Source organism: Indicator indicator, chromosome 11, assembly GCF_027791375.1.
Source record: "Indicator indicator isolate 239-I01 chromosome 11, UM_Iind_1.1, whole genome shotgun sequence".
Classification (NCBI taxonomy): domain Eukaryota; kingdom Metazoa; phylum Chordata; class Aves; order Piciformes; family Indicatoridae; genus Indicator; species Indicator indicator.
Window position 1 is genome coordinate 17,561,154 of NC_072020.1, and position 15,345 is coordinate 17,576,498.

The window sequence follows — 15,345 nt, forward strand, 5'->3', positions numbered from 1 at the left end:
AGAAGGAGGCTGAGGCTCTTTACAAGTCTTTGCAAGGAGGCTGGAGTGGAGACTGGTCTCTTCTCTTTAGTAACAAGTGATAGGAGGAGAGGAAATGGCCTCAAGTGGCACCAGGGGAGGTTTAGGTTGGACATGAGAAGAATCTTCTTCACTGGAAGGGTTCTCCTAGCCTGGCACAGGCTGCCCAGGGAGGTGGTTGAATTGCTATCCCTGGAGGTGTTTCAGAGAGGCAGAGATGTGGTGCTAAGGGACAAGGTTTAGCCCCAGACTTGGTAGAGTTAGAGCATGGTTGGACTGGATGGTCGTGAAGGGCTTTGCCAACCAAAACAATTCCGTGGTTCTCCGATTCCATGCTTCTATCTGCCCCTTCCCTTTTTTTTTTTTTTTTTTCCCCAATGAAATATGACTTGAGGAAAGGCAGCTTTGGAGGTTTCAAAGCTATTTCTGAGAAAACACACTTGAAGTTGCCATACATAATTATCTCTATTCTAGTGGCCTATTTCTTGTCTGGTTCATACACTCTCTGTTCAATTGCAGTTAAATGCAGAGATAAGTTGGAAGCTGCTTCTCTGCCCCAAGTGCTTCTCACGATGATCACTCTTCTTGGCATTTAGCATAGGAAAAAAAAAATCTGTTTTTCTAGTTTATAATTCTGCTTTAAAACCCAGTCCCTGCTTGTTCCTTTAGCAGGTACTTTAAAGTGACTGCAGGAACATCTCATCCTTTTTGTGTGCAGCTGCTTTGGGTCCTGATTGTAAATGGCTATAAATGAAATAACTTTGTGGAGCAAATTTGAATTATATTTATTTGTTTGAGCTGTGTTCACAATCCACTTAAGATCTCCTCTTCAAGAAGCTTCTGCAGATGTTATCTAGGGTAGCAATTTCCCCCCCCCCCCCCCCCCCCCGCCCCTTTTGTGTCAAATAGGAATTTGGAAGGTAAAGTTAAAAATTTCTATCAGAGCTGTGGTGTAGAAACTCAAAATCTTACTGTATGAAGACCAAGAGTGTATTTTTTAGGGTGCAGAGATGAAGCACTGATGGTGATCATTGAAATATTTCCTGTTAGCAACCAGCTTTTGGAGAAATAGCTGAAAAATTAGGAGGCAAGATCATGATACATACCTGTCTGTGTTGGTTTTTGCACTACCACTGTCTAATATATTAAGTACTGGTTCTATTAAAATTTATCACAGGCTTAAAAAGAGTCATTTCAAGGCTGTTGTAAATGTCTAATTAACTTTGCACTAAGAAATTGCTTGCTATTGTGCTGCTGTGCTACGCTGTTGTGTATTTTAAGTCGCATTTTTATTAGCTACTATGTGTGTGAGGTGTAAAAATAGCATATGCCAGGCTGGATGCACATCAGGACTGATTTCAGCAACAGCAACCTGCAAATACTGTTGCAATCCAGTTTTCTTCTGCAAGAGTCTTTTTCTTATTACCTTGCTTAGATGAATTGTTTAAAGAATTGTTACTTGGTGAGGGTTTTGGGGTTGTATTCTGCTGTGTTCTACATCACTAGGCTGCTGGGGGACAAACAATGTATTGATCTGCAGTTAGCACGTGGAGTGCACTGGTTGAAAGGGACCTCTAAAGGCCATCTAGTCCAACCCCCATGCAGTCAGCAGGGACATCCTCCACTAGAGCAGCTCGCTCAGAGCCTTCTCCAGCGTCACCTTGAGTATCTCCAGGCATGGGGCCTCCATCACCTCCCTGAGCAACATGTTGCAGTGTTCCAGCAACCTGGTGGTAAAGAACTTGTTCCTAATGTCCAAGTGTTGAAAGACTGTGGATAGACAGGTAGAGATGTCCTGGCAGAGCAAAGCCAAGAAGATTTCTTCTTGATCTATCAAAATAGTGATTTTTTTTATTAGTAACTTGAAGAAGCTGCCCAAGTGTGGAGCTACTAAACTCTAAAGCCGAATGTTCTGGTAGTGCTACTAATGCAGGTTATACATTTTAGCATTTTGAAGAACTCAAAAAGTTTGAAGAACAAAATTTGACTGACACAATTTCATTCACACTTGAAAAGTAGTTGAAATTACCCCAGTACCCATAAGGTGAGGATTTTGATCTTCTAAGGTGAGGATTTTGATCCTTCCAAGCTCAGATCAAGAGACACAGCTACACATCAGACTTCACAAGAGCAGAACATGTGGTACTTCAGGGATGATCTGACATATTTTTTCTGTTCTACTCCAACATTTTGATACAGAATGATCTAGGCCTGTGCAGCACTGTGAGTTTTACACAGTTCTAAGCTAAAGCATTGATTGGTTCTTGGTGGAAGAACTCCAGGTGCTTGGCTTCTCAGGAAGGTTGTGTGTGGAGGTACACAGCCTGCAATCCTGAGACCTTGCTAACAGACATAAAACAGCTCTTAATTTAGGCCCTTTTGCCTGACTTCTGGAGAGTCACTGACACAGATACTTTATATATTTAGTTTTCCATATTTAGAAGGATGTGTTGGAGAGAAATCTCTCATTGGAGCTATTTCAATGAGTCACCAAGCACAAACTGCCCATTAAAGAAAAAAAAACCAAACCTACTGAAGAGGCTTTATTTGGTGGCTTGTGTATTGAAATTCAAGTTCTTTGTAACAGCCCATTTACCAACCTGTTAATTAGTTAAAATTAAACTACTTGGAACACCTTTATCCTTTTCAAGACATGATAATTAGTATTCAGTAAGATTAAATGGTGTAGGTTTTGCATTTATAATCTTCATTAATTACCTGGATGAGGTGATGGAGTGCACCATCAGCAAGCTTGTTGATGACACTGGGTTGTGCGTGCTGGAGGGCAGGGCTGCTCTTCTGCAGGACGTTGACTGGGCTGGAGGAATGGAATGGGCTGTCAAGAACCTTGTGGTGTTCAACAAAGACTCTGAAAATCAAAGCAGAATAACCTTACACCTGTGGCACAGCCTTGATCCAATGGCCAAAAAGTAACCTGGCAGCAAATGACATCACTTTCACAGTGGCCCCCAAGTTGAACGTGAGTCAACAATTGGCAACCATGAAGCAAGTAGTTCTGTCAGCTTGGCTTCTCTGGGACTGCTGCTGAAACAGTGTCTACTTTTGTGCTGCCCAGTGGAGAAGAGAAGCTAACCTGCTGAAGCAGGTCTAGAGGAAGGTTGCCAAGATAGTTAGGGGCAGGAGTGCATGGTGTGAAGAGAGAAGCTGGAGGAGCTGGATGTTCTCAGTGTCCAGGGAAAACCTGGGACAGGATCTTGGTCTCAGAAGGGAAAATCAGACCCTTCTTGGAGGAGCTAGGTGACAGGGTGGCTACGTTTAGCCTGTCCCCAGGGCTAAAATCTAGCAGTTGCTCTATCTTCTCCTGCCCAGCAGAGAAGGGGGAGCAGGAAAAGGAGAGGGTTGATGTGAAAATGGATTTCATGAAACAGCCAAACTAATACCAATGTAAACTAGATAAAGCTATGCTCAACCTAGTGAACCTGTGCTGGTCACAACAAATGGGAAAGCAGTCATCTTCCTCTCAGCAGAGGAAAGGAGCCAAGACAGGAGCCTCACTCTTATCCTAAGCAAGCTTTCCCCCTTTATAATGAGTGTGACATTGAAGCTCTGGGAAACATCTTGGGCCAGCTGAAGTCACCTGTCCTGGATAACAGCCTGCTTGGGGCTCTGTCCCAGCAAAACCAGAACACAGAGCTAGAGGCAATAGGGAAAAAGATCCAGCAAGGATTGTTTCAGTTAGATGTTAGGAAAAGATTTACACCACAAGGGTGGACAAATACTGCTACAAGTTGCTCACAGAGACTGTGGGATCTCCCTCCGTGCAGATACTCTGAACTTAACTGAGAATGGCCTTGAGCAGCCTTTAAAGCTTTGAAGATTGCCCTGGGTAGAGGATTGAAACAGTTGACTTCTAGAGGTTCCTTCCAATGTAAATATGTGCTTGCTCCATATCAGATGGCATGGTTGCATAACCAACCATTTTCTCCCTCCTCTGCATACAACCAGTTCTGGGCCAGCTAAAGTGTGTGGCCAAAAGGGCTGCAGAGTTTTATAGAAGAGAGTCTTGCACTTGGGTCACAACAACCCCATGAAGGCTCCAGGCTTGGGGCAGAGTGGAAACTGTCCAGCAGAGAAAGGCCTGGGGATGTTGGTCAACAGCTTCCTGAAGATGAGCCTAGGTGTGCCCACGTGGCCAAGAAGGCCACCAGCATCCTGTTCTTGATCAGAAATAGTGTGACCAGCAGGACTGGGGCAGGGATTGTCCCCCTGCACTCAGCACTGGGGAGGCCACACCTGGAGTGCTGGGTTCAGTTTTGGGGCCTCACTCCAAGACAGACATTGAGGTGCTGGAGCAGGTCCAGAGAAGGGCAAGGAAGCTGGGGAAGGGTCTGGAGAAGAGGGCTGGTGAGGAGCAGCTGAGGGACCTGGGTTTGTTTAGTCTGGAGAAAAGGAGGCTGAGGGGAGACCTTCTGGCTTTGTACAACTCCCTGAAAGAGAATGGGAGCCATGTGGTTGTTGGTCTCTTCTCCCTAGGAATAAGTGACAGGATGAGAGGAAATAGCCTCAAGTTGCACCAGGGGAGATTTAGGTTGGACATGGAAAGAAACCTTTGGACTGAAAGGGTTCTCAAAGCCTGGCACAGGCTGTCGAAGGAGGTGGTTGATTCCCCATCCCTGAAGGTGTTCCAAAGAGTCAGAGACGTGGTGCTGAGGGCCATGGCTTAGAGAATGGTTGGACTGGATGATCTTAAAGGGCTTTTCCAACCAAAACAATTCCATGATTCTGTGATTATGTTATGTAAATTCTACTGTACATTCAAACTCATGTTTTCAAGCTGACTTCTGCATAGTTAAAGCTTAGTAGTGATGGGTTTAATGCTTGGAATTATCACCTGTTTGTGATGAAATCCTCACTGAGGGATCTCCAACCCTGACAATGCTCAAAGGCAGATTGGATGGGGCCTTGAGCAAACTGATCTAATAGGACATGTCCCTGCCCATGGCAGGGGGCCTGGAACTAGATGATGTTGAAGAGCCTTTCCAATCCAAACCATTCCATGAATATGTGATCTTTTTTCCCAGAGTTTTGTGGTTTTAAATAATGGTGGTGGTTGCTGTTGTTTTGTTTTTTTTTTTTTTTTAATTCTCTCCTGTGGTATGGCTTCAAATGTTTTCCTGCTCCACGGCAGTAGCCTGACCTCTGTGCATCCTTTCAGGCAATGACATAAATGTAGAAGTGTATTTGGAATATGGGTTTCTTCTGGGTCTGTTTGTTGAGGCTGAGATCTTTGGGATTGTTTTTTTTCAAGTTCATAAATTTAGCCTTTCTCATACATAAGCTGTCTGAGGTTTCTAGTTCTTTACTTAATAAAGGAATAAAAAGTTAAATTCCTTTGTCTGGAATGGGAATTAGGCAGCATGTTCTAGTATAAAATACTTTGTTGTCCAGAGGAGGCTGTGAAGATGCTCAGGGGGCTGGAGCACCTCCCCCATAAGGACAGGCTGGGAGAGTTGAAGCTGTTCAGCCTGGAGAAGAGAAGGTTCCAGGGGGGCATACAAGAAAGCTGGGGAGGGACTTTTTACAGGGGCTTGTAGTGATAGGATGAAAGGAAATGGGTTGAAGCTGGAGAAGGGCAGGTTTAGACTGGATCCTAGGAAGAAATTCTTTCCAGTGAGAGTGGGGAGACACTGGAACAGGTTGCCCAGGGAGGTTGTGGATGCCCCCTTCCTAGAGGTGTTCAGGGCCAGGCTGGATGAGGGGATGAAGCCTTGGGCAAGCTGGGCTAGTGTGAGGTGTCCCTTCCCATGGCAAGGGGTTGGAGCTAATCTTTACAGTCCCTCCCAACCTAAACAATTCTATGAATCTATGTTTAACTAAAAATAATTCATTTGGAGGATTTAATATCTGTTACTGTGGGTGTTATTACAACATAAAATAAATATGAATAAAATAATCACATAATTGTCCTGTGCAAGCCTTCTGAAGTGCCTGCTGATTTGATACCTGTTTCTTAGAAATACCTTTTTGAAGTTCAGCCTCACTGAGCTCAGTTCAGGAATCCTGTGCATTTTTTTCTGTATTCCTGTTCTGAGTGAGAAATCAGCATGGAGAACCAGGGTGTTAAAATCAGTCTTGAAGGTGAGCAGTTAATTGCTTTTATTCCCCTCCCCATCTCTTTTAGCTATTCCTATGGTTTTCTAAGAAGAAACTGAGTCAAGTTCCTCTTAAGTTAGTCACCAAGCTTAAAAGTCTACTGGATTAACTTCAGTTTTGTAAGTTGTGGTATTGGGGCAGCTATGAATCACAGAATGTTAGGGGTTAGAAGAGACCTTTGGAGATCATTGAGTCCAACCCGTCTTCCAGAGCAGGAACACCTAAGGCAGGTCACACAGGAGCACATCCAAGTGGGTCTTGAAAGTCTTTAGAGAAGGAAACCCCACAACCATTCTGGGCAGCCTGCTCCAGTGCTTCATCACCCTCATAGCAAAGTAGTTTTTTGTCGTATTGAGGTGGAACCTCCTGTGTCCAGTTTGTGCCTGTTGCTCCTTGTCCTTTCACTGGGCACCACTGAAAAGAGCCTGGCCCCTTCATCTTGACACCCACCCTTCAGATACTTATTAGTGTTTATAAGATCCCCTCTCAGCCTTCTCCTGTTCAGACTAAACAGCCCCAGGTCTCTCAGTTTGAATTCATAGCAGAGATGTTCCAGTCCCCCAGTTATCCTTGGTCTCTCAGTTTGAATTCATAGCAGAGATGTTCCAGTCCCCCAGTAGCTCTCAGCTGGACTCTCTCCAGCAGATCCCTGTCTCTCTTGAATTGGGGAGCCCAAAACTGGGCACACTATGCCAGGTGTGGTCTCAGCAGGGCAGAGCTGGCGGGGAGGAAAACCTCCCTAGACCTGCTGGCCACACTTTGATTCTAGTAACTGTGTCCTTCACCATTTTGCAAATCTACAGAGGTTCTCAATCATAGCATGTCCTCAGGAGTGCAAGGGAAGAAGCCCCATGTTCCCTGGGAATAACTTCTGCATGAATTCCACCATTTCTAGCAAAACCAGACAGTATTTTCTGTATGTCTTCAGCATGTTTTAGCTCCTTCAGAGTTCTGCTGACGTGCAGATCAAAGCAGCCTGGAAAAGTGCTAAATGGAGCTGTTCAAAAAAGCTACATGTTGAAATTGAAACCCTCGGTATGAACTTGGAACAAAAAAAAAACCACCTCCCCAAGCAGTCTACCCACGGCTTACTGTGAAAAGAAATCCTTCCACATTCCTAAAGCCAGACAGTCCATGCTCCTCATGCCTTGCTGGAGCTGTTCTATCCTTTAGCAAGCTCTGCTTGCTCCAGCTCTGAAGATTCCTCTTGTCCTTCTCAACCTTCCCACTCAGCTGCTGTATCCAAACAGCTCCAACCAAGGGCACCTAAGCAATGTTACCAGGCAGTGGTTGTATGGCGTGGCCTCGATACCCTGTCTTTGAGGATGCTTCTGATGCAGAACCAGTTGTCTTCAAGTGTTTGAATTCTTAAAATTGGCTGAAATTTGTCCACAAAGCATTCAAAGGCAGATTGGATGGGGCCTTGAACAAGCTGCTCTAGTAGGAATTGTCCCTCCCCACTGTTAGAACTAGGTGATCTTGAAGGTCCCTTCCAACCCAAACCATTCTGGGATTCCATGAAAAGTCCCTTCTGTCCCAAACTAGTCTTAGGTTTCTATGAAGACCTGTGAGCAGTATTCTGTTTTCTTCTCAAGGCTGAGCAAACTCAGCTCTTTCAGCCTTTCCTCATATGGCAGGTAGGAACTTCAGAAGGAAATGTTTCCCCATAAAAACAGCTGAACGTTGGAATTATCTCCCAAGGGAAGCAATGGAGTCCCCCTCTCTTGGACAGTTTTCAAACTCAGCTTGACAGGGTGCTGAGCCAGCTCATTTCAACTAGACTATCACCTAGAAAGGTTGGAGCAGATGAGCCTTGGGGTCCCTTCCAACCTGGCTTTCTGTGATTCTGTTGTCAAAATGGATTCAATTTGCTGTAAAGTGCAAAGTTTGGGGCTTTTTTAAAATAGTTGACCATTCCAATTGATTAAGGAAATGAGATTCCCATGTTACACAGACACAGGATGACATCCTGCCAATGAGCAAGTTCTTGCATAGGTGGATGTGCCTTTTAGAGTAGGTGGTTCCAGCATTCCTGATTCCTGGAACATTCCAGTCTCATGCCTTTCTGCTGCAATGCCAACAACCATTTGAAAATGGCCTCCTCTGTATTTATTTCATCTCCTTATAGAGGCAGATTTTTTCTTGCTGTGTGTTGTTAGCCCTGGCTGTTCTTTCAGCTGTTATGTGCTTGCTTCAGAGATGCTTCTTTGTAATACAAGACTGCTCCATTTCTTGTCTCTCAACTCTTGTCTGTTGCTTTTTTTTCCCTTCCTGAATCTCCTAAATAGTTTAATACAATTAGAACATGCTAATTGCTCTTCAGGATGTTACCTGAGTACATATAGGGTGACACCAGGTGGCTTTTTAAAGCCGTGTATGAAGTTTTGAGAAGGCCTTAAGACTCAAATCCTGTAAAGAACAGCTCAACCCCGTTGATAAAGTATTGTTGTTTCTTCAGATCCACCAGCAACTGACAAATCTGGGCCAGGGGTTTTTCTCTAGCAATTTTTAAACCTGTTACAAAGTATGATGCAACAGGATATAGGATGGAGGAGGGAAGGGAAGGATGAGTGCTGTTAAACATCAGCCTTTCCCAGCGTGCAGGTGTCTCACCTCCTACCTCCTCAGCTTCAGGACTGCGTTTTCAGAAAGCTTTGTGCCAAGTTAGTAGAATTTGTCCTTACCAGAGTCCTGCTGGGTCTCCTGCAGGTAAAGCAAACAGGTTTCACCAGGACCTTCATAGACTGGGTTGGAAGGGACCTCAAAGATCATCTAGTTCCAACCCACTGCCATGGGCAGGGACAGCTTTCACTAGACCAGGTTGCTCAAGGCCTCATCTTGCCTGGCCTTGAACACCTCCAGGGAGGGCACTCGGATGTCTTTGCCCTCTAGTAAATGCAAGCTCACCTGTGTGCTTTCAGTGCCTGTTGGACACTCATGTTGGTTGTTCCCACCTAGGCCCTGCTTGCCTGGCATCAGGCACCTGCTGCTGCTGTTCAGGATCATCTGGGGTTGAATGAGGCAAGAACCAGACCAGGCCAGCAGTACCAGTTCTGCTGATGTTTTCTGAATGGGCTAGAGTGGAGTTGCTGTGTCAGTGACTGGATGGGAGTTTGCACCCTGATGTGTTGTGGCACTCCTTGTAGGCAGCTCTCAGCATGGGTGCTTGGGAGCCTGGGTGCAGCTTACAGCAGGCAGTGCTGCCTCTGATGCTGGGATGCCTGCTCTGCGTCTCCATCCTCACACTGCGGTCCATGCTTCATCCACCATGCCCTTCTGAAAGCACTGCCACTGCCAGAGTTCTGGCTGATCAAATAATGCTGAGCTTCAGGAGAAGGTTCCTGAAAACAGGTTTGACTTTAACTGAGGCCATAGTGCTGGTGTCCTCCTGCTTTACCTCCAGCACCCAAACAGCTCTGGCTTTGCACAGTTTGCACATTGCTGCTGTTTCTGCTTCTGTCTGCACTTCAATCTGAGCAAACAACATGTTGGAATTATTTCCACTCTTTACAGTATGCCGTGGTGAGGTACTGGGACAGGTGGCCCAGAGTTGTGGAGGCTCCAAGATGGAGGTGTTCAAGGCCGGGGTGGCTGGGGCCTTGAGCAGGCTGGGCTGGTAGGAGGTATCCCTGCTCATGGCAGGGGAGTAGAACTGGATGATCTTGTAATAGGGTGAGGGGCAGTGGTTTTAAACTAGAGCAGGGTAGATTTAGGTTGGACATAAGGAGGAAGTTCTTCACAGTGAGAATGGTGAAATACTGAAACAGGTTGCCCAGGGATGTGAATGAGGCTCCATCACTGGAGTCATTCAAGGTTAGAGTTGATGTGGCCCTGGACCACAGTAGATGTCCCTGCTGACTGCAGAGGGGTTGGACAAGATGACCTTTGAGGGTCCCTGGCAACTTGATGCACTGTGTAAATTTCTGAAGGTACAGCAATATGAGTGAACAGAGGAGTGGATCAGAAACAGAAAGGACAGGATCAGCTCTGGTGGCAATTAAAACCACTTCAGAAATTACAGGCTAGGCTCCTCAAACAACATTAGTGTCATAAAGAGATAATGGAGGCAGATCTCCAACTTGCCAAGTGCTTGCTCTGCAATAACTGTAAAAATGGCTTTATAATTTCTGAGGCTCTCAGGGAGGTCTGGTAGAGGTCACGTTGGTCTGGGCAGCCATACAGGGAGCTGGGAGAGGAGAACAAGCCAAGAGAGCAACCAGAAGTGTGGGGAGCAAAAGAAATGTGTTTGTTGGGTGGTTTCTTACTTTATGAGGCAGGGAGGGTGTTCTCTTTTGATGCCTTTTACTTTACAAGGTGGTAGAGCATTCTGAAACCAGCTCCTATGTGTTCCACTGGCACTGGAGCAGGCTTTTCATAGAGTAGTCACCAAGGGGTTCTTAAGCATACCAGGTTGGATGAGGCCTTGAGCAACCTGGTCTGGTGGAGGGTGTCCCTGCCAAGCCAGGGGGTTTGAAACTGGATGATCTTTAAGGTCCCTTCAAACCCAAACCATGCTATGAAATCTCTGAACTCTGTGAGCTGCTGAAATGAGCACAGCTGGGTCCCCCGGCTTCTGTCTCATCTACCACTGCTTGCTTTTGCTCCTGCAGATATGTGCAATGGAGTTGGCACCAGGATTCTTCTTCTAACAAACTGGATGTTCACAGACCCAACCCCAGTGGAGTTCTCTCTCACTTTTAGGCTACCAAATACAAGTTCTACCAGTACCTAGCAAATGCTGGATTCATAATTGTGCTTTTCCTCATGGTAGGTCAGGCTGCTTCAGAACAGCTTTAGCGGCCATGGTGGGGGAAGGTGAAAGGGCTTGTGAAGCTGCAGGACAGTCATGGTGACTTGGCTGATGGCAGCAAGCTGGCTCCCTTACGCAGTTAGGCTGGATTGCATCATCTCAGGGCCAGGTGCCATGGCTGGCTGGGTGTGTGCTGCACTGCTTTGCAGCCAGCTTCGGTAGCCATTGCGGAAAGGGAGCTCAGAGGGTTGTGGGCAGTGGGGCAGAGTCTAATTGGAGACCCATGGTGAGTGGGGTTCCCCAGGGGTCAGCACTGGCTCCAGTCCTGCTCAACTTATTTGTCAACGGCCTGGATGAAGGGGCAGAGCGGACCCTCAGCCAGTTTCTGCTGATGATCCCAAACTGGGAGCAGTGGCTGACACCCTGTCAGGCCGTGCTGCCGTTCAGCCAGACCTGGCCAGGCTGAGAGCTGAGCGAGGAGAAACCTCGTGCAGTTCAGCAAGGACAAGTGTAGGGTCCTGCATCTGGGGAAGAGCCACCCCCTGCCCCAGGACAGGTAGGGGGCTGACCTGCTGGAGAGCAGTTCTGTAGAGAAGGGCCTGGGAGTGCTGGAGGACAACAGGCTGCTCATGAGCCAGCAACGGGCCCTCGTGGCCAGGAAGGCAAATGGGATCCTGAGGTGTGGTCAGCAGGTGAAGGGGAATACTTCTCCTCCTTTACTCTGCCATGCTAAGGCCTGCACTGGAGTATTGTGTCAGGTTCTGGGCTCCCCAGTTCAAGAAGGACAAGCAGCTACTGGAGAGAGTCCAGTGGAGAACCACTTAAGATGCTGAGGGGACTGAAACATCTATCTGATGAAGAGAGGTTGAGAGAGCTGGCGCTGTTTAGCCTGGAGAAGAAAAGACTGAGGGAGGATCTCATTAATGCTGATCAATACCTAAAGGGTGAGTGTCAGGAGGATGGAGACAGACTTGTCCATGGCAGGACAAGGGGCAATGGACACAAACTGGAACACAGAAGGTTCCACCTAAACATAGGGAAAAAGTTCTTCCCTTTGAGGGTGACAAGGCTCTGGAGGAGACTGCCCACAGAGGTTGTGGAGCCTCTGTCTCTGGAGACATTCAACCCCACCTGAATATGTTCCTGCGTGATTTACCCTGGGTAATATTGCTTTAGCAGGGGGTTGGACTAGGTGATCTCCAGAGGCCCCTTCCAACCCCAACCATTCTATGATTCTGTGATACCCTTAGGTGTGGAGGCAGGCAGGCAGGGGCTGTGCTGCAGGCCCAGCAGCAGTGGGGGAAGCCCATGTGCAGATGTCCTCTGTGACTTTGTCAGCAGCATTCATAAATAGCACTGGCTGAGAACCTCCTGTGTGGTGTCACTAACACCTCTAGAGTCAGGAGGATGACCTGGATCTTTCTGTTCTGCAGGACCTCTGTCTAATGTAACAGCAAATAAAGGGACACGGAGCTCCTAAAAGTCACCTTACCTAACCAGAAGGACCAGATCCACTGGTGAGCCAGCTCTATCTGCAGCACAGTCACTCAGCTGTTTCTTATGACCCTGGCAGCTGTGTGGAACAGAGGTAGAAGGAACAGAGTTAGTGGTGAACACAGCCCAGGCTGTCTTAACTCCATGTGCTGTATTTTGATACTAGTGGGCAAGCAGCCTTAGAAACCCAAGGTAGGTAAGAGTCGTGCATGCTGCTTCTCAGAGCTTGCTGGCACAGTCACTGGCTGTAGAAAGAGGTAAGTCCTTCCCAATGAAAAACTCCTGCAAAAACTTGGGCAGTACACAAAGGTGAACAAGTGGACAAGGCATGAGATGATCCAGTACCTGAAGGGGGCCTACAGGAAAGCTGGGGAAGGATTTTTTTTACAGGGGCTTGTAGTCATAGGATGAGAGGCAATGGATTGAAGCTTGAAGAGGGGAGATTTAGACTGGAGATTAGGAAGAATTTCTTTCCAGTGAGGGTGGGGAGACACTGGAACAGGTTGCCCAGGGAGGTTGTGGATGCCCCCTCCCTGGAGGTGTTCAAGGCCAGGCTGGATGAGGCCTTGAGCAAGCTGGGCTGGTGGGAGGTGTCCCTGCCCATGGCAAGGGGTTGGAACTGGATGATCTTTCAGGTCACTTCCAACCCAACCCATTTTATAAATCTATGAAATGAGGAGGAAAGTTTAAAATAATTAATGGTTCTAAAAAGGCAGAGCATCACTCCTCCATCTTCATGTACAAAATATCCTAGCTGTTCTTCCCAGGTCTCCTGCATTCTCTCTGAAGCAAGGAAGGTAAAAGGAGGTTAGAGTTGACACCATCAAGTGTCCTTTGCCAACATGAGCTGTATTTACTTGATGATGAAAGCCAGGCTCTAATTTGCAGGTCTGATCTCAGAAGTGTCAGCTGGTGTTGAGTCTTGTGGAAAAGCTGTGGAGATTCAGATTCAAGTGGTTTCTCTTAGTGCAAATGCAGGGCTTTTGGTACACCTTTGGATCATTAAAACTGAAAAAAGCCCTGCATTTTGCAATGCTTAACCCCTCTCTAACTGCTAAAAGGTAGAAAATTCGTAGGTAGTGACAGTTAATGCAGTGGTTGAAGGTTACTGATAGAGTCCCAGATAGGTCAGCTAGGACCTCTGCTGTTTATTACGAGGATAAATGATCTGGAAAAGATGGTAAGCAGTCATCTAAGATGTCTCCAGACAGTGTCATAAACACAGTGTCAGCTGGAAAAGAATTTTATGAGGCACAATAGTAAATAGCCTGTGAAAATCAATCCAGCTGAAGGTGAAAGATTCATGTGGTTGGGGAAAAAAAAGGTTCCAGATTTATATGAAATCATAGAATGGTTTGGGTTGGAAGGGACCTGAAAGATCATCTAGTCCCAACCCCCCTGCCATGAGCATGGACATCTCCTACCAGCCCAGCTTGCTCAAGGCCCCAGCCAACCTGCCTTTGAACACTGCCAGGCTTTGAGCCTCCACAGCTTCTTTGGGCAACCTGTTCCAGTGCCTCACCACCCTAATGGGCAAGAATTGCTGCCTCATGTCTCATCTCCTTCCAGCCTCTTCCAGTTTGAAGCCATAACTCCTTGTCCTGTCACCCCATGCCTCTGTCAACAGTTGCTCTCCAGCTCTCCTGGAGGCCCCCTTCACATCCTGGAGGGCTGCTTTAAGGTCTCCCTGAAACCTTCTCTTCCCATTGGAAATGAACCAGAAAAAGCAGAAAGGATCCTGAAAGTTGCACAGAATTCATTAAGATTTAGGGTTAATCAATCTGTAAAAGAGCAAACGGGTGACAAAAGGGTGATCACCTGTACAAGGGGGTAGGATAGAAACCTCTAGAATCAGAAGGATGAGTTTTTTCCTGTCTCTCAGCTCTTACAGCCAAAGGAAACAGAATTTAACAAGTGGCAGGTTAAAAAAAGCTGTTTCTTCACAAGGAATAGTTAAGTTGTGAAATTTCAGCTGTGACTGTTAAAATTTTCCATAGATTCAGGGAGGTTTTGAACAAAATAATGGAAAACCAATTCAGGGAGTAGGTCCAGAGGAGGCCACAAAGATGATTAGAGGGCTGGAGCACCTCTCCTATGGGACAGGCTGGGAGAGTTGGGGCTGTTCAGCCTACAGAAGAGAAGGCTCCAGGGCAACGTTAGAGATGCATTTCAATATCTGAAGAGGACCTCCAGGAAGGCTGGGAAGGGATGTTCAGAAGGTCCTGTGGTAATAGGATGAGGGGCAGTGGTTTGAAACTGGAGCAGGAGAGAGATTTAGGTTGGACACCAGGAGGAAGTTGTGCACAATGAGGGTGGTGAGATAACTGGAACAGGCTTCCCAGGGATGTGGTTGAAGTCCCATCCCTGGAGATATTCAAGATCAGACTTGATGTGACCCTGGGCAGCCTGCTCTAGCTGGAGGTGTCCCTGCTGAGTGCAGGAGGGTTGGCCAAGATGAACTTTGAGGATCCCTTCCACCCCTATGTATTCTGTGAATCTGTGTGACTCTGTGAACCTGCCTTGGCATGGGATTTGACTCGATGATCTCCAGAGGTCCCTTCCAACCCCTACCATCCTGTGATTCACTGTCCGGCCTGCAGCACTGACAAGCACCATGGCTGCCTCCTGCTTGTGAGAGCTTCCACAAAAGAAAAATCCTTGTAAGATATTTTTACAGCCTTGGCCATTTCCTGGAACCAAAAAAATGCCAGAATGAAGGATGCTGGTTGAGGACAACCACAACTCACCCCTGTGTGCAGACCCTTTATTAATAGGGTTTTAGTTTAACTCAGCACCTGCTGGGTTTCATTTTTTAGCTTGCATGACAGTGGCCTATGGTTGATGAAGGCTTTGTAGTGTTTTTCCTTTCTTCACTTTCCACCCACTGACTCCTCCAAACTGGTCTCCCCTGTTTCATGCATTTTTCCTGCTCCTGGCAGTCTTGTCAGGCTTGTTACTCCTGCTGCCTT